Source organism: Amblyomma maculatum, chromosome 3 (assembly GCF_055883805.1).
Source record: "Amblyomma maculatum isolate TAMU_Amacu chromosome 3, ASM5588380v1, whole genome shotgun sequence".
Taxonomy (NCBI): Eukaryota; Metazoa; Arthropoda; class Arachnida; order Ixodida; family Ixodidae; genus Amblyomma; species Amblyomma maculatum.
Genome location: NC_139346.1, coordinates 41133895 through 41160472, shown reverse-complemented (window position 1 = coordinate 41160472; position 26578 = coordinate 41133895). Strand labels below are relative to the sequence as shown.

At 45.0% G+C, this 26578-nt stretch overlaps 1 pseudogene; it reads left to right on the top strand.

The window, feature by feature from the left end:
- The first annotated feature begins 421 nt into the window (after positions 1-421).
- On the top strand, positions 422-26578 carry LOC146194635 (uncharacterized; annotated as a pseudogene).

Below are 26578 nucleotides of genomic sequence, written 5' to 3'. Positions count from 1 at the left end.
GGAAAAATGCTGCTTGGCCGGCCTGGTCCTGCCGTGGACGCCACAATTGTGAGGTTCGTTTCTTTAAATCTTCTGGCCACCTTGTTCTGTGGCTTATTCAGAGACAGCAATCTAAATAGATGACCAGACCGACCAGTTTAACGAAGAAATAATTTTATGTACACACATGAACGGGACGAGAGTAGGGCGAGCAAGTGGGACGATGACAAAACACAAATTGTCAAAAAGTCACCAGGTTGTTGGATGGAGAAGCCGGTGCAGACGCTCCGGGTGGTCAGCGTTTTGCAGGGTCGGTGCAGTAGGGCCTCGGTAAGCCCAGCGGAAGGCTAGGCCACCGGATGGGGCCCAGTAGAGGCAAGAGGCATCGGGTTGCCGTACCACGGCCGATGCGTCAGGCCTCGCCGACGTGCCTGGTCTCAGCATGGCGCCGAACGCCCGTGCCGGTGATGAGCCGCAGTTACAGCAAGCGGCGATGAGCTGCAGCTATGGTGCTCCCGAAACCGATCGCCTGGGACAGCAGGAGGAACAGGACAGGATGCGGCCGGTAGGCCCCAGGTCTGGATCCCCGGGTCAGACCTGCCAGAAGACGCACCGCTCCGAGCTCCGTACACAACCAAGCGGCTCCGCTGCTCGCCTGTTCTCCCCTGCTCGTCAGTGGGATCCCGTGGAGTCCCAAGGGATCCCTGCTGACCTTCTCTAAGCAGTACAACCAGTCTTTCGGCTGCTTCCCCTTCTGTGGGAGTAAATAAAGAGTTTATAACCATCATCATCATCATCCCCTGCTTGTGCCTAGTGCCCCTCGAGCCAACCTCCACGTTTTCCTCTTCTTTCTCCAAACGTGGTGTTCCTTCTTCGTCTTTTATCAAATTCTCCCCACTCACACACGTGTTCACACACAGGCGGGAGGACAGCTAGAGAGGATACCGGTAAGCTGTCTAAGGAGACGAAAGATTTGATTAAGAAACGCCAGAGAATGAAAGCTTCCAATCCAACAGACCGGAGCGAATTGGCCGAGATATCAAAGCTAATCAATAAGCGCAAGGTGGCCGATATAAGGAAGCATAACATGGAGAAAATTGAGCATGCTGTGAAGAACGGGGGAAGCGTTAAAGCGGTAAAGAAGAAATTGGGCATAGGCAAAAACCAGACGTATGCGATAAGGGACAAGGCGGGCAACGTCATCACGAATATGGATAAGACAGTCAAAGTAGCCGAGGAGTTCTACACAAACCTCTACAGTAGCCAAAGTAGTAAGGACCGTAATGAGATTGGCGGTAGGGACAAACATTCAGACATTCCACCAGTGACGAAAGACGAGATCAAGAAAGCATTAGAAACTATGAAAAGGGGGAAATCAGCTGGAGAGGATCAGATAACTACGGATTTGCTGAAGGACGGGGGGGATATCGTGTTAGAAAAACTGGCCACCTTGTATACGTAGTGCCTGGTGTCATCGACGGTACCGGAACCATGGAAGAATGCAAACATTATTCTCATTCATAAGAAAGGGGACTCTAAGGACCTTAAATAATACAGACCAATCAGCTTACTGTCTGTTACGTATAAGGTATTTACTAAGGTAATCGCTAATAGAATCAGGATAACCTTAGACTTCAATCAAGCAAAGGATCAAGCAGGGTTTTGGAAACGGTACTCTACTATCAATCATATCCATACCATCAATCAGGTGATAGAAAAATGCTCGGAATATAACCAGCCCTTATACATAGCATTCATTGATTACGAAAAAGCATTTGACTCAGTTGAGACTTCAGTGGTGACGCAGGCATTGCCAAATCAGGGGGTAGACGAGCCGTACGTGAAAGTGCTGGAAGATATATATAGCGGCTGCACAGCAAACATAGTTCTGCATAAAGAAAGTAACAAAATTCCCATAAAGAAAGGTGTTAGGCAAGGAGACACAATCTCCCCAGTACTATTCACAGCTTGCTTAGAGGAAGTATTCAGAGACTTGGAATGGGAGCAGTTAGCGATAAGGGTAGATGGAGAATACCTCATTAATCTGCGATTTGCTGATGACATTGCCTTGCTAAGCAACTCGGGAGATGAACTACAAATAATGATTGATGACCTAGACAGGAAAAGTAGAAAGGTAGGCTTGAAGATCAATATGAAGAAGACTAAGGTAATATTCAACAGCCTCGGGAAGGAACAGCAGTTTACATTAGGTAGCGAAGTACTGGAAGTAGTAGGCGAATATGTCTACTTAGGACAGGTAGTAACCGCAGATCCGGACCATGAAAAGGAAATAACAAGAAGAATAAGATTGGGATGGAGCGCATTTGGCAAGCACTCGCAGATTATGTCTAGCAGCTTACCGGTATCGCTAAAGAGGAAAGTATAGGAAAGTATATAACAGTTGCATCTTACCTGTACTCACCTATGCGCTGAAACGTGGAGGCTAACCAAGAGAGTTCTACTTAAGTTCAGGACAACCCAGAGGGCTATGGAACGAAAAATGGTAGGGGTAACATTAAGAGATAGGAAGCGTGCAGAGTGTGTCAGAGAAATAACTCAAGTTACAGACATTCTAGTGGAAATTAAGAAGAAGAAATGGACATGGGCAGGACATGTAGTGCGAAAGAGGAAAACCGATGGTCGCTGAGGGTAACAAACTGGATTCCAAGGGAAGGAAAGCGTAGCAGGGGGCGGCAGAAAGTTAGGTGGGCGGATGAGATTAAGAAGTTCGCAGGGGTCAAGTGGATGCAGCTAGCACCGAACCGGGTTAAGTGGAGAAATCTGGGAGAGGCCTTCGCCCTGCAGTGGGTATAGTCAGGCTGATGATGATGATGATGTTGAAAAGATCGCTGCTCCCCGCCAGGCCAGAGGTGGACGCAGCAGGTACGGGAGAGCGACGAGTGCAGAGTCGTTGCTTGAGCATTTCGTCGAAACGTTGGCAAAGGTTGTACTTCGACCTACTGTTGTACACTGATGCCACCGTGGTTGGGCTCTTTGCCCACAGCATGTGAAATGCATTGACATCAATGCCCTTCATTATGTATTTTATCTTGGCAGCCTCATCTGTAGACGGGTCGACACGCTTGCATAAATTAACGTCTTCAATGTAGCTTGTGAAGCTTTCCCCTTCATGCTGAACTCGTACGCGCAGGGCTTCTTCAGTGCGTAGTTTCCGAACTGGGGGACGACCAAAAACGTCCGTGAACTTTGCCTTGAAGTTGGCTCAAGTTGGCATGTCGGCCTCATGATTTCGATACCAGAGGTTATCAACGTCACTCAGGTAGAAGATGACGTTAATTTTCATGCGGTCATCCTAGTTGTTATGACGACTCACCCACTTGTACGAGGCCAACCAATCTTCAACGTCCTGGTCACCCTTCCCGCTGAAAACTGCGGGGTCTCGCTGCCGAATGGCACCGCAGCATGAGATGGACTGCGAAGGGGCTGGCACCAGCTGTTGGCCTACCTCGTTTGTCGCGATAGGTATCGTACGGCTGCGGAGCTCCACGGTGATCGTGTAAGAGTCGTACCCCGGCTCGTTCCACCAAATGAAGAGGGGTTTATTGGGGGTTATTCGAAGGACTGGAGACGGCGACCGGTGAGACAAGACGATCCTAGAGCGAAGCACAATCTCGCTCGAACAAGACGGTCCGAGCTCTCAGTCCGCGCGCCAGCTGATCGGTGTCTTCATCGTCGTTAGTGTCGGCGCTGTATCATCTTCTTGCTTACAGTATAAATGAGAATAATAACATATTAGGTCTATAGGCATTACAATCAGACCATTCTAATAAAGGAGATGGACTGAAGAAGTGCGCATATTCTCAGCTGAAGATGTACAGGTTGGACTTTCATTAATATGGAAAGCATAGCTATTCTCTCTATCATGTTCCAAAATACTGCAGGATTTTGTCTGAAGACGCCCACCGCTTTTTTTGAGTGTTAGTGCTCTCGTGAGGAGGTTCTTGTGTTTCATGGTCAGGTGTTCATTTATATACACTATATTCAATTCTGCACTGGAGAAATCTAAGTTTATGGTGTCAAGGCGTGCTTTCCGAGATTTTTCGAAGGAGTCGTATTTCTTTAGTGCAGTATTTGAAGCGTCCAATATTGGCCTGTCCTTTCTAGAAGGCATCCGATCAACAATATCCAAGTCAACATTATCAACAGAACAGAACATCTTTTTTCAAAAGATACCACACAGGTCTCCCACGTTGGGCACGACACACTTTTGATTTCTGTAAATTAAACTCTGCTACAATGGAACCTCACGGAGCTAGCAAACTATGATCCGTTTATCAGGAGTTTCTTGTACAGAGATAATACGCTCAGCATTGCGCGATCTACTTCCGCGCTGGGGTTCTGAAGCGACAGGCGAGTGCGCAGTTGGCAGTCTTTTTGAGAAGTAGATAAAGATGTGAAAAATCTAGGAATAAAGAGTACGGTGAAAATTTGGAGGAGAAACAAATTTCTGCACAAAATTACCCATTGAATGTTGTTTCTTTACCTACTATTTGATTAAAAGACATGAGTATCAATCGCTTACTCATTTGCCTCTAAAACAGAGTGGACATTGCTATTTAGTGGCTATAGAAAATCGGCTTTATGTTTGCTTGTTTTAGCTTTCGCTACCACTTTTGGCTTTCTCGGGAAACGTCGTACTCCTCTACAACCATTGTTTTCGTGAAGCGACCTCTAAGTCGCTGATGATGCTCATCTGCCTTTTCAAAACATTTCATTTCATTTCATTTCATTTATTTTACCCTCAAAGCCAGAGGACATTTAAGAGAGGAGTGTGTGTGGTAGCTCATTGTATGTGTGTGGTAGCATTGTTTGGTAGCTCAGCACCGAGTTCAGATGCTGACTTCACGATAAATGTCGCATACGGGATCGAACGGTCATCAAGGCTATAGCTGAAGTGAACACAACTGCAAGCACGTGCCAGCCGCAAGCAAATAATGCACGGATGCAGTGCGGAAAAAAAAAAACGAACATCAACTGAGACGAAACCCGAGGAGGATGCTGTGACACGTACGAAAATGTCGCGGCTCTTGCTAAAACAGATGTGGCACCGAAACTGTTTTCTTTTACCTTTAGGTGGTGGTAGAAAATATTGACTTCCGATTAACATGAGTATTTTTTTACTTTTCCTCAATACGAAACCAACGAACTGAGAGGCTTTTGTAGGCATCTCTGAAAAAACATGCACAAAGGAAATAACAACGTATACAGTTGGCCGCAGCAATGGTTGTAGGTCAAGTAGCCTAAATTACAAGTAAATTTGACAGCAATCTGAATGAAAAATAACGAAGCCTAGCGGCAGGTTCAATGACCGTAACCAGTACTGCAGAGAAACTGGGCCACTTGTGTTCACAGCCTTTAATGCAGGAAGCAGGATGTTCGCGCAGATGCTTCAGCGAAGGCGGGATTCCGGAAAGTGAACTCTTTTATAACTGAACGGTTGCGTTAACATGAGACAGGGCGCATTGCAGCTTCCAGGAATATGAAAAGGTATGCACGTGCATTGGATTGTTCAGAGGCTTGCCAACCTGCGTGAACAATTACAATGCTTAACAGTAGGACCAAGGGCCGAGCCTGCTGCTGCAATCCGTCTGCGGTTATAGCATTTAGCCCCCGCTTTTTGAAGACCCCTGAAACTGAAGTTAAAAGGGATAAAGGGATAAAGCATATTTTTAATGTAAAATGACAGGGCGGCACAAACGGAAAACGAACACGGGAGCTACTGAGAACTGGTTTATTGTAGTGAGAACGACGCACATAAATATGTGAGCCACGTGGGCATCAATTGTGAGCTATGTTTCCGTTGCGTATCAGTCCTAGGCAGAGCTCTTTGTGAAACCTTGGAAGCTTTTTTATCTATAAAGAAGGACAGAACTGTGTTAGTGACACATCTATCATATTGCACAATGCCGAGATGAACCTTCTATCGCGCTTACTGTGATTTCTATAACAGAACGAAGCTATGCCTGTCACACATTTATATGCCTCGTTCATCATTCATAAATCAGTTGGCAGTAGCGGCCGTGTGTGTCTTGTCTTTCGGTCGTCCTTTCTTTTTGCGCTTAAATATATGCTTTTGAACCTGAAATTCGGGTGAACACATAAACAAATGATGGCATTATTCGGGATGTATAGCTTTTCCTATTTTAACAACTCCTGAGCGCACTCGCTATCCTGTTATCCGGAATTATTCATGATATTCATTGGGATGACCGCTTAATTATACCTTGTTGTGCAGCGAACAAAACTACGAAGCTATTAATGGCGGAGAGATGAACGAACGCGCTAGACCCGCTAGCCAGTAAATTGTATATTATCCCCTTCTAATCAAGGCATGAGGTTCTTGACTTCATGTCACAGTGTTTCTACGCTCATCCTCCCGTAATGATACCATACCGGCATTTATTTATAATAGGCTGTGGTTTTCTTTATGAACATTGTTTATTACCTCATATAACGACAGGGTTATGTAATGAAGGGCGATGAAATATTGAAATAATGAAAAATGGTTTGCTAATACTCTATGAGCGAGCGCTGATGTGGTCACTGGTCCAGGCAATATATGCAACAGGATGCCCAGTTCAAAGACCCGCTACCGTGAGGCGCCTTATTCTTGTTGGTCTCAGTGCTGGGCAGCACCCAAGGAAGTCGTTATTTTTGGCTTCGGTGCTTTCAAGATTTCACATCGGCCACCCTAGATGGGGATATAAATGTCGGTAATAAGGTCACGTTCGAGTAACGGCAGGAGTAAGGGCAATTTGACACGGGTTTTTCGAAACGCAACCTCCTCTGCTCGGGTGAGACAAACGGAGGGATAAAAGCGCCAGTGTGGCTCCGGGGCGTTCCTTTCTTGATGGAAGGACAGTAGCGTTATCTAAAGTAAGGAGTCTAAGCAATGGCGATCCTGGGATCTCGAGGCGGGTTGCTAAATCTGCATATGTTTGAGAAGGCAGTAGGTCCTGTGGAACCCATTCAACACGTATATAGACTGGGGGATCCGTGCCGTGAGCTTATGGATGCCCTGGCATATTCCTGGGTAGCGGCTGACAGCCTGACACATCGAATCAACCGACCGTTTTGCAGCACGTCAGTATGAATGAGATAGTGCGCCGTAGGAGGCATAGTTGTGGCTGCCATAGAGCGGAATGGCGTTTGAACTGCATCGAGTTCGGTGCAAAATAATGTGGGCGGTTCAGTTAGTTGAAATGGGGAGGTCTAATTAAGGTTAGGTCTGTACGGACAGCGCATTACTGGGGCTAGATCTAGCGACGGTTCCGTTCGGGAACTGGTTTCTTTCGCCGCTCCTAATTGGTTGCTGCGTCACGTCCGGCGTGACCCCCAAAACTTCCGGAGGCAGCTCCGCGTTTTTCGCCTACGTCACTGGGTGGGGCCACCGCTCCAAAAGGAACTGGTTTGCCGGCCGGAGCAAGATCCGCGACGAGGTGGTCTGCTTTGAGAGGGCCGTAGTCGAGCGACGGCGCGCGCCGCGCAGCTGCTTGAGTAAGGCCGTGGTATCCTTTTTTCTGTTTTTTCTTTTTTTTTTTGGGGGGGGGGGGGGGGCAGCGCTTTGCGGGTTTAGTGACCTGACGCAGTAAAAAAAAAAGAAAAACGAGACGACGCCTTCGACATGTCTCATGCGGTTTTGCGGCAAAACTGGCTAAGGCTGTGTGCCGATCGCGAAGCGAAGTGGGGACGAACGGGTATGCCGGGGTGCCGTCAGAAGCTAAGGTGCTCTACGCGCTTCGATCGTTACTTTGCGATCGGGAGCTCTCGGCCTACAGGAGTGCGACCATTTGAATCCGGCAGTCGTAGAGACAAATAATTCGCGTCCGGAAGTGTGCGGGCTGAGTTTTTGCCTCCTTCTACATCAGCGGAAGGGGAGCAGCCGGTGGCTGACTGGATCGAGTGCGGTCGGATTCCATGTGTCGTCGGCTGCCTCCTACATTGACACCTATTCACGGAAATGTCGCGCATACTCACGACACTTGAGCGGCCTTTAAGGCTACGGACGCTGCCCAGCTACATAGGCAGGCGCGGACGCGCCAGTGCGGGGCCGGTATCAAGCAGCTCGTTCGTACTCGCAACGGCAGCAGCAACTCCTCCGTCGTACAAGGTATGCGTCATAGAGCTAGCGTTATTCGGACTGCATACTACGGGCGTTGTTGACCTCGTTCTTTGGATATTTGCCTTTCTGTGCGAAAGACAGAACGCACTGTAGAGGATGTACACGGTCGTCCACTTCTACCTTGAACACCGCTCTGCGTGGCCAGTGCTCCGCGGAGCGCCTCTCGCGGGTGCCCTGTCACTGCGCTTGCGCGCTCGTTCCCAAGGCACCCGCGAGAGGCGCTCCGCGGAGCGCTGGCCACGCAGAGCGGTGTTCAAGGTAGAAGTGGACGACCGTGTACGTCGAGGACGGCGTCAAGGTCGGCGGGGAAGCTGGGCTATCAAGACCAACACAGTCGTTGTTGTTGTTGTTGTCCAAATAACTTATGGCACATACCCACAGAGGGTGATCGGCCAAGAATTGGGTAGCAAAGAATATATATTTTTTAAATATACTTGCATAAAAAATGAATTTGAGGGATAGAGGAAAGGAAACGAAAAGGAAATAAGTTAAATATAAAATGAAAAGTGGTAACACTCACGGGAGATTGACACTACAATTGTAGAACAAGCGATGTTTAAATTTTTAGCAAGGCAAACGATTTGCGTCCAGTAAAAAAATTTACATGGCGGTAAAAACAGACCTGTGACTGTGCCCAAGGATGGTGGCGCCAAATGATAACAATGTCGGGCTGCTTGAACTAAGGCCAAGCTGTTGCAATGGCCTTTCCATCAACTGTTTTCTCAACGTAGTAATAAAAATTGATCTAATGTTTCTTGTTCACCGCAAAATGCGCAGACGGGAGACAGTGCCAAACCAGACCTGCAAAGATAGAAATTTAAAGGTGGGATACGGCATCGCAGATTTGTTAGTGAAATCTCAAGTTGCCGTGAATGACATAATTTTCTATTCCAAGAATAATTTAAATGCAGGTAGTCATCAGATCTTAAAAGATGTCAATTTTTTATATTTAATAGAACGTTTCTTCGAAACCTCGCTGCGGTGATGTACGCGGTCGCCGGAAGGATAGATAATACGGGGCCATTAAGGGACTCTCTTGCCAAATTGTCAGCATATTCATTTAAAGTCACATTGCTGTGGCCTGGTACCCATACCATATGTACAATTTTCAAATCTCTAGGGATGAGGCAGACAAAGCGTTTTACTATTGCAGAATCCACCGACGAAGACAGAGATGAACACAAGGATAGAGAGTCGGAAATTACAGCCACTTTAGAAAATGAGGAGTCTTATTTCCGTAAAGCGAGTACCACCGCCAGAAACTCCGCTTCAAAAATTGGGGTGAAGTCCGGAAGCCGGACAGAAAAAGACCAGTCTAAATGTGGACAATATATACCCACACCCGCCTTTTCATTACTTTGAGATGCGTCAGTAGCTACAACTAAATTAGCAGAAAGGCTTCTTAAATGATCTTCTAATAATCCGTTTAGAATAACGGATGATAAGTTTTTAGCATTATTCGAGAATATGTCGTCAAAGACAATTTCAATAGACGAACCGATGGTTTCTATTTGTAGAACACTAGGAAGAGAAACATTTAAAAGGTCCAGCAAATTTTTGACCATAACAACCTGCGGGGTGTGAAATTTAGGCCAATGGACACCGAAAAAGGAGGTCGGTTGGCAGCAAAAAATAGACATAGATCGGTGAAACTCTGATTCATATAACCTTAAGTACGTCTGAACGGTTAGAATTTGTATCGATATATCAAGGATGGAATCCGGGCTTCAAGGTAGAGCACATTGTTGGCAAAAAATTTTGGGAGTCCAAGACACAACCGAAGCGCTTCTCGCTCCAAAGAACAAGCGGTCGAATTTTATAAGCTGCTGATCCAGAAAACAAGACTTAACCGAACTCTAAAATTGGACGCACATACATAACATAAATCGTTAAAAGGACATCTCTCCGCATTCCAGACCTGGGACGAATAATTCGGCGCAACATGCCCACGGCCCGAGCCCCTTTCGTAGCAATATGGTTAATGTGGGGCTGCCATGAAAGATTATCATCATAAGTGACCCCTAAATACTTTATTGATTTAACCTGTGGTATTATTTGCTGCCTATAGATTTCAGACAGACTTGCAGAATCTTTTATATTGAATACGAGGACTGCGCTTTTGTTTACAATTAATGTGAGACGCAAGCCACACAACCAATTCTCAATAGAGTTTAGGTACGTTTGCAAGTGGAGATAAAGGGATTGATTATCCGATGCAGTTGCAAAAAACGCAATATCATCCGCATCTACGTAAGTGCGAACGTCATGATTAACTGGTATTGAGCTGAGTAGTATGTAGAAAAGGACTGGTGAAAGGACTGCTCCTTGCGGCACTCCCCTGGCTTGCTTATATCTGCGAGAATGAACTTTTACTGTGCCATTTAATGCACAGTAAAACTCTCGGTTTTGGAGGAATTCAGATATCCAGACTACTAAATAATGTGGAAACTGAAGAGATTTTAATTTTTGCAATAGAATGCTATGCTCAACGCTATCATAGGTCTTGGCTATATCTAGCGTTATCAAGGCAGCGTGCATTTTTTGGCGCCGCGCTAAACGAACTTGACTCTCGAGATCAGCATGTGCATTCCAGATGGAACACTTTTGACGGAAACCAATTTGGCAAGGACTGAGGATATTTTGTTTATTCATGAATTCCGAAACACGTATAAGTATGAACCTTTCAATTAATTTTACAATGTTTGATGTTAATGCAATTGGTCTAATATTATCAATGGACAAGGCACCGCCTTTATTCTTAAGTAAAGGAATTATTTTGGCAAGTTTCCATTCTGGGTGTATCCAAGCATGTTTGATGGAATAATTTACTAGCTCTAATAACGTCTCAGGTGGCTCGTCAAAAAGCATTTTCAACATTTTTGAAGTTACTTTATCAGACCGGGAGCAGCGGCTGGTAATCTCATAACTATAGGAGAAAGCTCAGAAACGGAAATTTGAGGATCATTATTAACTGGTTCCATTGGCATTACAGATTTCGAGCCCGAAGGAAGTGCAGACGAGAAACGCTTCTCCAGTCCTTTGGCAATTATTTCAATGTGTCTATTGCTTCATGGGGAGTCAAAATAAAGGAATGTAGATTTTGTGCTTGCGGAATTTTTCCGCGAGCGTAAAAAACTAAAAAGAGCAGTTCGATTGCCAGATTTAGAGAGGAAATCAAAATGCCGCCTTTCTACGTCTGTAATCTCGGGAACAATCAGCATTCCACCAAACAACTGAAGTATTCACCTTTGAGCTCCGTACCAAGATCTCAGACTTCTTACGGCAATCCTCAGTCACCGAGCATAAGCGTTTTGATTTTTGTTCTTCATCCGTGTAAGTCAATGACTCAAGATTAGAGCGTAACATTAACTGAAAGTTATTATAGTTGATAAATGACTTCAACTGAGAAGTCGATGGAGTTACAGGGCGATTAACCTCAAACGCAATCGGTATGTGGTCACTAGAGGTGCCACAATCAAGTGTCGACCAATTATTAACGAAAAGACTGGCAGAGGTAAAAGTTAAGTCTAACACAGATTGACTGTGTTTTCTTATGAAAGTGGTCGAACCCGAATTTCGACAGGAAAAGTTTGTTATCCATTCCCAAAGACGCTTGCCACAACTATCTGTCTTGTAGCCCCATGACACATGATGCTAATTAAAATCACCAGCCAGAAGAACTGAGTTTCGACAATTAACTAATAGCAGATCTAGAGGTTTTGTATCTTGTACACCGCTAGGGAAATAAGCATTCACTAAGGAAAACGGACAGTGCCCTGGAATTTCAAAGTCTAGGGCCAATAACTCACAATCTATAGAAGATAGCTGGAAAGAAATCTTAGCCCTGTGACAGAATTTTGTATAGACAAATATAATTAAACCTCCTCCTTTTGGTTGGCGATCTTGTCGGAATGATTAATAATTTTATAAGTAGAAATTCTTTTCGGCTGTTAGCCAAGTTTCTTGCAAAATAATTATGTGTGGATTATATTGAGAAGAAATGTAAACTAAATCTGTTGAAGCTGTTAGAATTGAACGACAGTTCCACTGCATAACTCTTAGTGCCCTTATGATTGCAAAATCTGGGCAGCAGCAACTGCCTGCCCCAAAATATTATCCTTCGGCTTTGATGTATGCTGATGTTTCTTTGATTTTGGTTGGGACCGCGGAGAAGAATGGTTGGACATTGGAGACCCACACCGTTTTAGAATTCTTACATCTGATTCCACCATCTCTGCGTCATTAATGTTTCCATCATCATCTGGAGGAGCAGCCCTGTGAGGCGAAGCAACAGTAGTGCTTTCAAGCAGTTGAGAGCTTTCACAGGGCATGTTTGCTATGAAAGGGGCTGTTCCTGATTGCAGGGCTTGCGTTAGCTGAACTGCCAGAACGTTAGAAAAACACTGTGTGACAGTAGCAACTATTCGGTCGACCATTTTAGTCATTGATGCTTCCACTGCAGTCATTATCGCCTTTGAGATTGATGCACCCAGAGGCCCACCTGATCGGGCTGACACACCTGCATAACCGTGTAATCGCTCCTTAACCTCTGTTACAGCGTCACGACGCGAACAGCGTTTTCTATCTATTACTTCTAGAATTTTCAGCTCCTGTTTTCGAGATGGACACTCCAAGGAGTTTCCAGCGTGGGCTCCACCGCAAAGGTAGCATTTGTCGTTTTGTTGTGAACATGATAACGAATGATGACCATCGCCACATTTGGAGCACCGCACGGAGAACTTACAACCACGAGCACTGTGACCATACAGCCAGCAATTAGTGCACTGCAGTGGCTTAGATTCAAGAGGATCCACAAGGAAGATCATTGGCCATGCTTTTATCTCTGACGGGCATGAAGTTACCTCAAATGTGGCAATCACCGACTCTGTTGGTACCCGCGTATTAATAACCTCCCGGCTGCAACGATACACCGCTACTACACCAGCCGCCGAAAGAAGGTCGAGGGTCTCGGCTGGAGTTAAAGAAGAGTCCTCTCCTCGGACCAATCCTTTTGTGCATGCAAGATGAGTAGGGATAAAGCTGCTCACCTGAAGCGATCCAAATGAATTGCATTTAAGCAGATCCTTCACGCAATTGAGGTCTGGAGATCGGCACAGTATCCCGCCACGCCCAAACTGCCTCACTTCTGTGATCGAGTCATACAGGGAAGAGGCTGTCTGGAGAGCAGCTCGAACAGTCCCAGGGTTATTCATTTTAATAAATCCGCCATCCTTGGGCACCAGCGCCACAGGAATGTTTAGAACGCCAGATCGTTGGAACGCTTCCAGAGGTAGTCTTTCCAGTCGCAGTCTTTCTCGTTCGAGTGCGAGGCTTTTTCTGCGTCTGGCTGGGAAACGTCCTGGGGTGTCTGCGCGTTGGCAATTCGACACTTCTTCGCCTTCGTCAGCGTTCAGCGAAGGGGCCCATCTTCTTCTTCACAATGCCTCCCAGAAAAACAGGAGCCATCCCGGCGACGTAAGGGGACGAATATACTATGGGATAGTAGAATGGCTTAAGGCGCTGCACATGATCAGTTTCACGGCCACGGTGTCGCAAATCGGAAGCTGGCGTAAGCGACTCGACAATATAGTTCACTGGTGAAGTGCGCTCGGCGACGCGGTAGGGCCCATGATACTTGGAGATGAGGTTTGTTGAGAGGCCGCAACGGCCGGATGGAACCCAGAGCCACACGAATGAGCCAGGCTCGAAGTGTGGTGCATTCTTCTGATTGTCGCCATGGCGATATTTTTGGCTCCACTAAAAGTCGGTTGTGAACGTCCGTGCAATCTGGCGGCATTCTTCTGCGTGCTGTGCAGCTTCGGTCACTGTGGTACATTCTGATGCGTCTGGGTTGTAGGGGACGACAGTATTTATTTTTTATTTATTTATTTATTACAGATTCCTGCAGCGCCCGAAGGCATTATTGCAGGGGGGGGGGGGGAGATGACAAATAATATTTCTGGGAACGCCAGTGGTACAATAAAATACATAAAAATGAAGAAAATAACACGACACAAGTGATAATGCAGAATGAGAAACATGCATCTAAAGGGGGCAACTGCGCGACGTACAAAGTGATGAAAACACTCAAAAACAAAGTAATGAAGGAAACACACGCAAGAGAACTGGGCGCCACGTCACACATCCGATAAAAAAGCCCGAAATAAATTTTCAGTGCAACACTCAGTGATGCCAGCTGGCAGCCGGTACCATTCATTGATCGTCAGTGGAAAAAACGAGGTTTTATACACATCTCTCCGGCATTTTATTTCGCGGATCTTCCACTGATGATCAAATCGTCTAGATAAAAAGTGAGGTTGAAGCAGGTACCAATCTTTGTCAATGCTGAACTTTCCAAAATAAATGCGATACATGATCTGCAGTCTGAAATGTTTGCTGCGGTGAGCTAAAGATTCCCAACCAAGATGATGTTTAATAGACGTGACACTAGATGACACTAGATGTTAGACACAAATCTGGCAGCATTATTTTGGACGCGTTCGAGCATGTCAGATAAGTAAATTAACTGGGGATCCCATACAGGGCATGCATATTCAAGAATTGGCCTTATGTAAGTAAAATACAGGAGGTAATTGACATTTGACAGCGCTTTGTTGAAATTACGCTTTAAAAATTAAACATTCTGCAGGCTTTCGATGTAACATGCTCAACTTGTCTCGTCAACGTAAGGTTAGATGTGAGATATACGCCGAGATACTTATATTCAGAAACGTTTTGCAGGGGAACATTATTTATTGAGTAACAGGTCTGTAGAGGGGAACGCTTACGAGTGAACGAGACAAGTTTGCATTTTGAAATGTTCAAAGACATTTGCCATTTTGAGCACCAGTACTGGATAAAATTTAAGTCTCCCTGAAGTTTTGATGCGTCAGAAGAACTTTCCACAACATGGCAAATCACACAGTCGTCAGCATATAGCCGAACTTGGCAGGTGAGGTCAAGAACAATATATTTAATAAAAAGGAGAAAAAGAAGGGGTCCAAGGACAGATCCCTGGGGCACACCTGAGGAGACGTTTACGGCCTCGGAGTGACAACCATTAATTACAACACGCTGCATGCGGTCCTGGAGATATGAATGAAGCCAGTCGATGATATTGGGATGCAGACCAAGACAACGTAACTTATGTAATATTAGCACATGAGGTACAGTATCAAAGGCTTTTTTAAAATCCAGAAATACACAATCAATTTGATATCCATGGTCAAAAGAGGAAAACAGATCATTACTGAACTCAAGCAACTGGGTGGTACAGGAAAAACCCATTCTAAAGCCATGCTGAACTGGCGTAAAGAAGTCATGAGAGTTAAGGTGTTTCATGACTGCACTGTAAATTATATTTTCCAATGTTTTACAACACACGCTACTCAGAGAAATGGGTCGGTAATTAACAACAGACATTTTCGAACCGCTTTTATGCACTGGGATAACATTAGCATTTTTCCAGTCATTTGGCAAACATGCTGAGTTAGCGATGTTTGGAACAAGGTGACTAAATATTGAGCAATTTCATTCGCACATGATTTGAAAACAAAGGTAGGTATACCATCAGGGCCGCTGGCGGAGGCAGCCCTTATGTTACTAAGCAGTTTTAAAACACCCTGGTAAGTAAAAACAATTTCAGGCATGGTTTAGGTAATAGATTCACGAGTGTTCGGAAGTTCTCCGATGTACGCTGGCTAAAAGGCAGACTGAAAATATGCATTAAAGCGGCAAGCTTTATCACCATTAGTAGTAACAAGGTCGCCATCGACGTCTAAGTTGGGGATTCCGACTGGTTCGCGTCCGTTGTGTTTCAGAAACGTTCACAATTCTTTGGGATTACTACGCAGTCTAGAACCTAGATTATTAAAGAAGGTATCCTTATGAGCTTTAATTTCAGTTTTTAGTGTACTGCCAAGGGCCCGAATTGACTGCAATACAGCAGGGCAACGATTCTTTTTATACGATGGAAGAAGGCGATGTTTTATCCTGACAAGCCGTCTGATTTGTCGCGTGATCCATGGTTTGTCGCGGCGCCGCTTACCAGAAAGAAGTTTTGTTGGGATGTATTTATCAATTAGGCTTTCCAATTTTGTTTTTGAATACCTCCCAGAGTGAACTGCAACTCTGGCATAGAGTAATAAAATTGGGAAGGAAGGAAGCACGTTTGTTATTCATTTATGTATAATCGCCCCTGGTAAAAACAAAGACTTTCCTAGGGAGACCTTTTGGAATTAAATAAGGAAAATGCCTAACACTAGCAACAACACAACTGTGATCACGTATTTCTGGTATGATAACAGTGCCCCGCACTGCCGATGGCCGGTTACAGAAGATGAGTGCTGAGTTTCCCGAGTAGGTTCAGTGACGTACTGATATAGATCATTAGTAGTAATTAATTCACAAAAAGCCAAAGACAATGAAGATTGATGAAGGGGAGAAGACGGATGCCGACCGTAAAGCAAAAAGAAGGCAGAGAAACCCGCGCTGGATTGCGTAGCAGTGTTGTACGCGTAGGTGATATAAGGAAGTACAACGTCCCAGTTTCTGTGGTTGGATCCGACGTACTTCGCGAGCATGTCACCGAGGGTGAGATTAAATCCTTCAGTAAGGCCGTTTCTTTGCAGGTGGTAGGCGGCGCAACTGCGATGAATGATTTCGCACTGAGCGAGCAGGGCTTGAACGACGTCAGATAAGAAAGGACGGCCTCTGTCGCTGAGCAATTCACGAGGAGAACCGTGGCGGAGAATGAAGTTCTTCAATAAGAAACCAGCCCCATCTCGAGCTGTTGCAGCTGGGAGCACGGCGGTTTCGGCATATCGCGTCAGGTGGTCGACGGCAACAATGACCCAGCGGTTGCCATCAGCTGTGTATGGAAGAGGGCCGTAGAAGTCAATTCCAATGCGGTAGAAGGGTCTAAGCGGGAATGTGAGAGGCTGTAACTCACCAGCCGAACGGTGAGAGGCAGGTTTGCGGCGTTGGCAAGTCAAGCACGATCGGACGTACCTTAGAATCGAGTTGTACATGCCGCGCCAATAGTAGCGAAGACGAATTCGAGTGCACGTCTTGAAAACTCCGGCGTGACCGCACTGCGGATCGGCGTGCAAAGCTGTATATATTTGAGGCCGTAGATGGCGCGGAATCATGAGGAGCCATTTCCGTCCACTTGAGTTGTAGTTGCGCCGGCAAAGGAGGTGATCCCGAATCTCATAGTGGTAAGCTTGACGGCGAAGGGCGCGTGAAGGGGAAATCTCTGAATTGTTGGAAAGGTATTGAATAAGGAATGCGATCCACGAATCCTTTCGTTGTTCGGAGGGCATGTCACAGATGTCGAGCGAAGATGCCGATGAGTCCAAGACGGAGAGGCTGGCAAAGTCGGCTGGCAGCGGTGAACGAGACAAAGCGTCTGCATCTGCATGCTTGCAATCAGATCGGTAAATTACACGGATGTCATATTCTTGTAGACGAAGAGCCGACCGTGCCAAGCGGCCAGAGGGGTCCTTGAGCCATGAAAGCCAGCAGAGGGCATGATGGTCCGTGACTACATCAAATGAACGGCCGTAAAGGTAAGGGCGAACCTTTGTGAGGGCCCAGACGATGGCCAAGCACTCCTTTTCCGTTGCAGAGTAGTTCGCTTCGGCTTTTGTGAGCATACGGCTGGCGTAAGCAACTACGTATTCACCGAAGCAGGCCGACTTCTTCTTCACATTACAAAAACTTCACAGCGAGCGAGAAAGCAGACGACGCCGCCGCGCGGCGTCGTCTGCCGCTAGATACCATCTAGCGGCGAAAAGGCACTCGTGAACTAAGAAAATTGCTTGGCAGTTGTTAACAGGAAGTTTCTAAGACTATTTGAGTCTTTTATTTACTAGTTTGCATTACTATGTAATTATTAGATTTATTTCGTACTTAACACCACTTTGGTACAAGTATTTGGTACCATAAAAAGCCACGTGAACAGGAAGTTTCTAAGACTATTTGAGTCTTTTATTTACTAGTTTGCATTACTATGTAATTATTAGATTTATTTCGTACTTAACACCACTTTGGTACAAGTATTTGGTGCCATAAAAAGCCACGTGCTCGTGGTGGACACCCAAGGTAGATTTGTATGGTAGCGTAACTCCCACAGAAGCCTGCGTGTCGACTCTGAGCGAGGCTTTAGTTTCCCGGCACCCCCTGCGAACTGTGAGGCAAAACAAACAGGTGACGTTGCTTGTGACTTTAGGCGGTGAATTTGATTGTCTTTTTACTTATGAACGAAATACAAGGCCAACAACGACGGAGGCCGAACGATGCTCGGATAAGGCAGAAAAATGGACACCGTAATTGTTCAGCCAACTTTACTTGACATGGATTTTGTACTGTCAAGATTTGCGTTAACTGAAATGTTACGGCATCTTTAACCACCTTATCATAGCATCGTTCTGCCTCCGTCGTCGTTAGCCTGCGCTTTAGTCGCGCGTCATGTAAACCCATTCTGGGGCTTATTTCTTCGGGCACGTTTGTGAATAAGGGCCTTCAAGTGAATTCGGCAAGCACATGGATAGAATCACCATGGCTTGAGAGATTTCACTAAGGGCATAAATGAGTGAAGCTGTGCTGCATAGAAAGCCAGGCTTTATTAATTCACGATTGCTTACATAGACGTTTCACGACAATGCAAATCTTTAAAGGGGCACTGTGACGTTTTCCAGACCATGCATTTCGTGCCCGCCGCTAGGTTCTTTACACCTTCCCGATGCCCTAAAGCCCAATCATAACAGCGAAACCGTAGCGCCTAATATTTTAATCCATTTCAATAATCAGCGTTCTGGCACCACCGTGAGTGACACCCGACGGCAAAAGTTCGTAAACGGATGTGACGTACCCTCTCGCTGAAGTGCTGCCTCTCTGATTGGTTCAGTACGAACTTTATATTTTATAATCGAATCTTCTACAAGTTACTGTGTAGAAAACAAATAAAAATTGTTTTAGTTCCGCGTGTGTTCTTGAAGTGCTTGTAAAGATAGGGACTCTAAACTCAAGTAAATGTGGTGTTGTCAACTAGGGGCGGTGATGCGCTGAACAACAGATTACTTCAAGGTATAGCAAGGCATAGAAAGGGCGTATTTCTCTACTAGTTTCAAAGCTGCTCTTAGGTAATTACTCTATCTACATTTCTCTCTCTCTCTCTCCTCCAAGGCGGATGTCTCCTCTACAGCCCCTGTTACCCCGTTACTAACGGTACTTCCGTTCTTTCTTTCGACAATTTTCTCCCGCGTCGCACGGATCGCGCTCTCTTTATATCGACTCGAGCCATGGCAAAAAGACGCTGCGCAGCCGTAGGCTGCGAGAGTACCGAAAATTGCCCAGAGGTAACGTTTCATCGCTTTCCGACCCGCGGCGAGCAGCGGAGACTATGGCTGGAAGCTCTTGGCGCGCCGAGTGACACTGCCAACATTTTGAGCAAAGCGCCTTCAAGCCCAGTTCCTCAAAGAACGCTGGTATCAAGCGCCGACGGCTTCGTTGTGGCGCTGTGCCAACTACAGGCGCCCCTGCTGAGCAACGTACTGAATATTGTGAACCATGTGAGTATAGTGCTTGTAACGGAGTGATAACTCGTTGGCATCCATCTAAGCGCAGCCATACTGCTACAAAGGAAAGTTTCTCATAAACTTCGTAGTTAAAGAAAAATTTGTCCTGGTCCGGGGATCGAACCCAGGACCACTGCCTTTTCAGGCAGTCGCTCTACCAACTGAGTTAACCAAGTCGATCAGCACATCGCGATTACAGGTCGATAGCGAGTAGGTCAATAACTCTGAAGTGGGAATATGTGCTAGCCCAAAAAAGTTTAGGAGAATCCGCAAGGTGGAGGAAAGATAGCTTTCCTTTTTATAGGATATTCTCCTAAACTTTCGAATGAGTATAGGTTTGCCCAGGGTTCGAAGTTTTACATTTGCAGCTGTTGGTATAGAGCGTGTGCATGCATGGATAACGGAGGCACTCTGAGCAACCATTCCAGCTGCCACCATCCGACGGAGCTCGCTGTGCGCTTGACGCTGAGTATCGGACGCAGAGAACGAGAATGACCTTTATTTTTAAACATCCCGTGCCTAAGACAAGAAATAAAAAAGGCATAAAAGGGGGGCGGGACCGAAGACAAGAAATAAATAAAAAAGAAGTATAGAAGAAAGGTTCAGAACAGTACCGTTCAGACCATGCGATTTGGGTGAACAACTTACATCTATATTATGAAGTTCAGCATGGTTTTCGCATTGAGGATTTTTCATTAGGTAAGGCGAAAAAGCATCACCGTTTTCTTCCGCTACCTTCGTGCCTGCCTTTGACATTATTCACATTTTTTTCTTTCTGAGGTGCAGTCTACCTTCCATGAATCATGAATCAGAATCACAATTCAGCGTGCTTTATAGCCGTATCGAGAGCAAATGTTATTACTGAAGTCAGGAGGGGATTCCCCAACTAATTTATGGTAATATTTGGCGTAGTCAAGTTGTTCTAACACATCGTGATCGGCGAGGACAGTATGGTGAATGTTAGTCTTCTGTGCTCCAGTCAGCAGCTTCAGAGAGATGTTTGTATATCTCTGCTAATCTGATGAAAACCCAATGGCTTCTCTACAAATTCATCTCACGCATGAACACATTCTTTTGTGGTAATTTTAGAGCAGTGAGAAATTAAAAAGTCTTACTAGCATGGTGAAACAGTGTGAGTGCATATTTTATGTAAAGTGGTATTCTACTTATGTTTGTTGTTCTCTATCTGGTGTGGTTGACACTTATGGTGTTATCTCGCAGGAGTCTCTTGTGGCAGCAGAACTGAATGAAGAGGAAGGAGGTGATACGTCATCTGCAGGTTTTCATGTGAGGCATCCTGTAATTATTCTTGGAGCAAAAAAAATTTTTATTTTGAGGCATTTTTTTCTAACAGGAGAATGGTTATCAGATATTTATTCTTGAAGTTGGTGCGAACGTGGAAATCTCGGCAGAACATGTTCCAGGCTTTGGCATGCTGTCGACATCATCGCATGGCACAAGCTAGGTGCGTTTTCGCCAAGTAACTTCAATAAAAGATTAGGTGTTCATCCTCCATTACACTGATGTTCATTATTTTCAGCATACAGAAATCTGAACTGCTGCAGGAGATCATTCATATTGCAGGGTCAATGACCACAAAGGCACTCAGACTGACGACGCAGCTGCACGAAAGCTGTCATCCAAAAGTAGGCGCTCATTCCTATATGTGGTATTCGCTATCACAGGCTTTTGCTATTGTAGTGGAAGAACCTAAACGAAAATTAAATAATTTGCAGCTGCCAGTGCTTTTGGGAAAAAAAGGCTACGCATATGTATGCATCATTTTTACGTTGTGTACATGTTATTCTGGTTCATGTTGAGTCAGAACTGCACATAAAGTTTTTAAGGCTTTAACAGCAAATACGGTCGGCCACGATTCTGTCACACACTTCCATCACACTTATTGCTGTCAATCATCCTGACACCCACGCCGAGCACGTGAGAAACGTATCTTGGCTCTCCTTGTTCAGCTTCACGCTAAGGCAGTCGCCATAGAGACTGTGGACTGTTTATCTTTAAAGCTTGTCAGTGAAGAACTTTGGTTAGTGGTAGAAAGTGATAGATAATGATAGTTAGTGGTGGTTAGTCATAGTGATTGACAGATCTTTTGAATGCACAGTGTTCTTGTCTCGTCAGTCGTTAAAGCGATACTTAAAATTTGCCAGGGTTAGGAAATAAGTTCACTGGGCTCTCGGAAGACTGTAGCAGTTTTAGTGTACCTCATTCTGAAGTCACGTTTCAACTATTCTCTTGCAGGCAAAACCAAGGCATTTTTATCGAAGTTGTAGACTAATGACATTAGTTAAACTTTAAGGCAATATGCTGGCTAACTATTTCAGTGATCATATTTTGGTTTGATCATTTTTTTATCTGTGTACTTGGAAAGGAATGCAGCCTACTCTCCACTGCTTTAAAAACAAGCTTGTGCCACTATTCACCTATTTTGAGGTGTACAGACTGGCCTTGCATTAAAGAGGGTGGTCTCCAGGTCAACAGAGACGAAGTCACCATCACTGCAGCTCCTTTCTTGCACTCTGTCTGGCGTAGAGGATGAGGTAGATGTCAAACGCAGGCACGGCACCCGTAGGTGCTCTACAGCAAATCCTACTTTTCATAAAGTGCCTGGACCCTCACATGGAGAGTCAGTCATGTAAGACTTCATGTTCTTACTTTACTGATGTAACTATATCTCTTACCTAGCATTACCAGACTGTTTGTTTACCTATCATTGCCAGACTGTTTGCCTTAAAATTATTGCCGCACCTTTAAATAAGCAATTATTGTGCTAAGTATTTACTGAATTTTACTTATACAGATTTGATCCTGCTCCTGAGCCAGCTGCACCATGTCTGCCAGGAGACTTTGGAACCACACGAGCGCTCATTCGGAGGGTCATTCATGTAAGACTTCATGTTTGCATGCACGTGTAATGGTACCTTGCCAAGGATTATTGTACGGAGCTAGCTTCGTGAACCTGCGGCATCCCCCAGTCTGCAATCATGAAGCAAAGTATTTACAACTTTTGTATTTACAGAAGTGAACCTGGTTCAGAAACTCCAGAGCCATCTCCAGTGAAAGGCGACAGAACGTACGAGCTTTCATTTGGGGACTCATTCATGTAAGACTTTACCTTCTGGTCAATTAAATTTTGTGATATCAAACGTGTATTGTTGTGCTTTTACTCCAGGCTGCTATGCTGCTAATTACATTTAACGTTTCGTATTTACAGAGCTGAGCCACCACCTCCTGAATCTCCAGTAGTGGAGAGGAAGTTTATTGTTTTTGAGAGCTGCCTCCTGACGCTATTTAAAGTGTGCGGTGTGTGCCAAGCTCCATGCAAGGTCAGCACTAAAGTCTCGGGGTCTTTGCTTTCAATCAGCCCCACCTGCCCCTACATGCATGAACAAATGTGGTATAGCCAGCCAAGGCTCAAGAGGAAGCCAGTTGGAAGTTTACTTTTGTGTGCTGCCATATGCTTCTCTGGGTCAAGCTCGGAGAAGACGCTAAGACTGCTAAAGCAGATAAACATTCAGGTCCCGTCAGCTGAGATGTACTACATCTACCAGCGTGTACTCTTCCAGCCTGCCGTCCAACAAGTATGTATCCAGAGAAATGTGCATACTTTGTTTTGGCCTTCAAGTTATTGCTGAATTGAAGTTTTAAAAGAAGTGAAATTGTGCTTTTTTGTACGGTATGAGATATTGTATTGAGAGTTATTGTTTTTTTGTTGACAGTAATTGATTACTGCATTTAATGCTGCATTATGTGCAGAGCTTATAGTCAATGCTTGCATTTTGAAGCTTGCTAATAGGGATTGGGTAAAGTTTTGGCTCACCAATTAGAACTTTCACTCTTAACGGAATCCCATTTGCGAATGAACATCCAGCGAGCACGAAGTACGTTTAACCTAACAAGCTATGTAAATGTGGATGTCCAGGAATTAGTGCAGAATAGGAATGCAAAGCACAGTGCTGTAGTCCTAATTGAAGCGTGGCCAGTTATTGAGCTCGCTGCTTGACAGGTGAATTACTTTGTGTTCACTTTCTATACTTTTTTGCATATGTGCCTGCAGAAGGGCATTAAGCATAGGGAAAATTCAGCCGAGGATATTCACAATTTACTGAATTTTGTTACAGGTGTGGCAGGCTGAACAGAATGACATAATATGAGACTTGAATGGGAAAGGGAAAGCAGAGTTGCCAGGAGATGGTCGCTGCGACTTCCCTGTGTTCTGTGCCAAATATATGACATATAGTTTCATGGATGTTCAGTCGAACAAGGTCATTCACTTCATACAGGTGCAGCTTGGTGAGGTAGGTGCTCAGAAACCTTTTCGACTGGTAGCTTTCACTTATAATCTTGTGCTAACAGTGATTTGGTGCGAATACTATGCAGGATGATCAAGTTAAGACAAGCAACTCCATGCAAAAGTATGGCCTGGTGCAAGGTTTTGAAGAGCTCAAGTCCAATGGTGTTGCAGTCGCCACCTTGACCACTGATCGGCACCCTGCTATTAAAAAGCAGATGCGAACAAAAGAGCCTGGCATCAACCACAGATTTTACACGTGGCATGTTGCGAAGAGTAAGTAACAAATCTGGTATTTTGCTTTCGTTCTCTGCTAAAGGAATGTTTGCTACCGCTACTAAAATTTCATTTCTTGGGATTGACTTTATTGCTAGCAGTTTCGGTTGTGTACAGATGTGCAGTATTTAATGGTGGAGAAGTTTAATGCCTGCTGAAATCCTCAAAGAATAAACATACCTGTTCCATCAATTGATATTTGTTTCTCAGTGCAGTACTGCAGACTTTGAATAGAAACGGATTTTACGGCCTCATATTTTGCACTGTATAGTGTGTCTCATTTGTAACCATTTCATTGGCACTGATCAAGAAACGGCTCACAGCAGAGAGCAAAAAATATTCTTGCGCGGCGCTTCAGGAGTGGATCCAGCCAGTATTGAACCATCTGTACTGGTGTGCGGCTCTTAGTGCTGGTGATGAACAGCTGCTTGTGGCCATATGGAAAAGTGAGCATATTTGATGAAACCTGTAATTATTCTTAACATAAAAACTTCTGGAGCTTCCTATGTTGCTGCTAAAGAGTAAAACAATGTTCTTATCCGCAGCAGGTCACTGTCACCTATTTAGGCAATGTATTGAATATTACCGGCAATGCATCCTTTTTGGCAATCTATAGCTATTCACCCAAATAACCATTTGGCAGGCTGGGGTTTGTGAACTTGGTAATGGACTATCTGAATGCCAGTAATCAGGTGATATCGAAATAAGTGGAACATTAATGTTAATGGCATCCTTTCCAGTGGGCGAGCAAAATGTCTAAATACTCCACTGTGGGTTCCACCATACTATTAGTATAAAGTGCACAAAGCAGTCTGGTGAGCGATATGTTGATGCCCAGTGACCACTAATTGGAAAAATGTATAGGCTCTACACATTTCTCTTCAACCCTTGCCAAGCATGCAGGCATTCCAGTGTTGAGTTTGTGAGGGAATATGTCTCCTTTGGGCAGGTATTGACAATAATCATTATCATAAAGCTGAAATAATTAGGAGAATAAGAATAAATGGAGTCTGTTTGGCAAGCAGGTATGCATCACAAATAGTATTCTATCTGTATCCCTGAAGCCAAAACTAAGAAGAAATGTTGCAGGTGTCTGTACTGTGCTTGTTGGCAGGTCAGGTTAGAAAGTCTGCAAAGGTAAGCTTGCACCACCTGATAGTTATTTAAAAGGATAAGATGCAAAAAAGGCTTTTGGCTCGTAATGGACATGGCTATTACTGGGCTGCTGATTGTGTGATTTTTTTGTGCAGTGTGGTGGACAAGTTCATTTCCAGGTCACAGTGGAATGGAAATGTCACTATTTTGCATCACATCACCCAGTGTGTTGTCTCTAAAATTATTGAACAACTTTTAGGCATGCTCAACCACGTCATCAACGTACATAATGGTCATGGAGATTTGTACCCGAGATGCCTTCATGGTGACATACCGGATGGGAAGTGCCTGCTGCCAGGTAATGCTAAACGTGTTGCTGCATAATTATGCAGTGTAGTGGGAAATCCCATTTACAGGTACCCCAGCCTATGCACGCCTCGTCGCCATCACTAAGGACAAGTTGCTGCTCATAGATATTGAGCAGCTGTCTTGTTCTGGCCAAACCTACAGCCCTGAGTCTTATCACAGCCTGCTGATCAGGTTTGCTCCAAAGTCTGTTGCATTCACCCCCCTGATGATGCGTGCAAGGCACACTCAAAGCTCGAAAATTTGCCATTCGCGAACGCCAAGTATAGCTTCTCATTTGTACAGAGAAATCATTTGCTAATCTCTATCTTTGATTTTTCCGAACACAGCTCGCAGCTTTGCGCCACAATGAAAATTCCAACAGGCCGTAAGCAGTGACAAAAAGTGGGGATGCCAGATGGAAACGGAAAATGCTGCGAGCAAAGAAGGGTGAAGAAATCGCTTGCCCTGTCAAGACAAAGGACACCTATGGTATGTGGAGTGAAATGCATTGTGCAGCTCATGCACCAGAGGCTGCTCCATTGTGCTGAGTCGGGATCATTCAAGCAGTCACTCCGTGAGCGCAGGAGAAGCAGTGCCACAAAACGTCTTCCATTGGTGCAATTGACAGGAAGCAGGAAGTCCAAGACTGAGCTAGTGGCTACTCGCCAGTCACGATTTTCCAAGTCAGCGCTGGCTCATACCTAATGCCAATGGCATCCACGAGGTTCAGGCAATGATGTTGTTCTTATGTTGGTGTGGCGCAATATTTGAGAAGCAATACTTACAGATTCTCACCTTCGGTTTGGTTTGGTTTGTGGGGTTTACGTGCTAAAGCGCTTCCGGCTGTCACAG